Here is a 2,415-nt window from a genome sequence, read left to right as displayed (position 1 = left end):
TGTTCCATGAATATAACTGTAGCCACATAGAATAATACAAAGGTTACTTTTGCAGTTAATTTAAAAAATAAATATTATAAAATGATATAGGGGAATATTTTAATGATTTTGTGTTGAAAATAAATAAATGTTAAATGCCTTATCTGATATATATCCATCAGAGTTGATCAGATACAACACTCATTTTCAGCAAAATAGACTTCAACCTTTTGTGTATTTTGTTTGTTTGAAAACTATAACTTCCTACCACTTTAAAATTTTGCGGTGTTTTGATTTGATTATTATGAAAATTACTGATTTGGTCGCGTAACTTCGTCATTTTTTGTTTTTACTCTCATCAACCGTCCAAGTTTAGTAGTAATCCAATAAGTAAGTCATTTTGTTTTCATTTTTAGTAATTTTTTTATCACGTAACCCGAGTTACTTCATCAATTTCCGGTGTCACGTCATCAATGTCTTACATCAATTATATAATCATTTTTGATGAAAAAATAACAAAAACCGAAAACTCAAACAATAAACAATTTATTGGGATAATGCCTAATATATACTGAACTTTGATAACTTATATTAAGATAATTTTGGAGAATTTAATAACAAATAAAGAGTAAGTCTCAAAGATTCTATATATCATGAGACGGATCAACTTGATCCATACTTATATTAAAAAATAATATTTTTGACATAAAAAATAATATTTTTTTATGGATCAAGTGAAGTCAGAGAAACATCTCACAAAATTGATTTGTTAAACTATCTCAAAGAAGTCAATCTGATGCTAAATATGGCCGAATAATTACCATTAAAATACAGTTAATATATTGTTAATTATGATGTTAATCGCATGCCTTTTATGATTATTAATAGTGATTATTATTAAATTTTAAAGTACAATAAAAAAAAACTGCGTCAACTGTAGTCAAAATAATAATTATTATCTACTATTATCCAAACCCATTTTTTAAAGCCAAAACTAGCAACTAATTATTCCCCGACAATCATTTTTAATATAATTAAATAATGATTATTGATCTCAATCGATAACGACTTTAATTAAAATGTAATTATGGTTTTAATATTTCTTTTTTAAAAAAATGATTCGTAAATCACTACATAATTAATTATATAATAATAAGGCGGTGGCCTCGCAATTCAGATACAAATAAAATATGTCATTTTGAGAACGTGATGTACAATATGCTGCTCGATTGGGTGAAGGCTGGCTGCTACATACATACATATATATATATATATATACATATATATATATATATATATATATATATATGTATATATATATATATATATGTATGTCGCGTGGCAACTTAACAATCAATTTTTTTTAGAAAAATAAAACCGGTCATTATAAAGAAGGGTTAACAAGATCATGAACATTCAAGCAAAAATATACGTTCAAGAAACTGGAGAATGGATTACATTTACGTGTATCTCGACTGTGCGTTCAAAAATATACGTTCGAGACATCCCACTAATGTGTAGGGATATCTACATGATAAATAATAAATTCTATAAAATGACATTATTGCTCCCATTTATAAAGCATTGGGATTTAAATTAGTTTTAGATATTCCTTCGAAAAAAAATTGCTATTGATATTGTGTTAGGGCATACATAATTTATTAAAATTTAAAACTAAATAGTTAGTATTAAAATTAATCTACAGTGTTTATTAAACTTGAGATATTACGAAATTTCGTCAATAATTTATTTTAAATATCCATAATCAAATTATAAACTCATGAAACAATAAAAAAATATTAAAACGTAAAATATAAATAAAATAAATATATAAAAAAGTGAAAAACGAACTAGTTTATTGCATACATCAAATTAATTAAAAATTAAAAATATATACACCAAACGTAATTTAAGAATTGAGATATGCAATTGCATGATCTCGATAACAATGAAAAATAAAATTTTTATGGTAAGGTTAATTTTGTCATTACAATCCAATGTATAAATTTAATCATTCATGTTAAAATCATATCAAACATTCAATATATTATCTTACCATCATACTTATTTTTGATTTATCCTTATATTATATATCTCATACTTACTTATCATATAATGTATACCAAACTATGTTTTAGAAGACAAATATGACCGTGGAGAACAATATAATGACAAATATCTATTTGTGGGAATCTTATACACTGTTTTAATAATTGAATTGATCATAGAGAATATTATCATGTAATATCTTATTATTTTATTTACATTTTATTTTAAATTTCCACAAAAATAATTAATATGAATTCTGTTCGAGTGTAAAACTTGCATTTGTTAATGGAAAAGTAACTGAAACATGCCATTTTTTTTATTGTTACGTGCTTTAAGGATTGGAAAAATTGCTTTTTTGTTATATGTGTTTGAATCTTTGTGATTTTG

This window comes from Primulina huaijiensis, unplaced genomic scaffold (genome assembly GCF_012295235.1).
Source record: "Primulina huaijiensis isolate GDHJ02 unplaced genomic scaffold, ASM1229523v2 scaffold3501, whole genome shotgun sequence".
Lineage (NCBI taxonomy): Eukaryota > Viridiplantae > Streptophyta > Magnoliopsida > Lamiales > Gesneriaceae > Primulina > Primulina huaijiensis.
Note: the sequence above shows the minus strand (reverse complement) of the source record.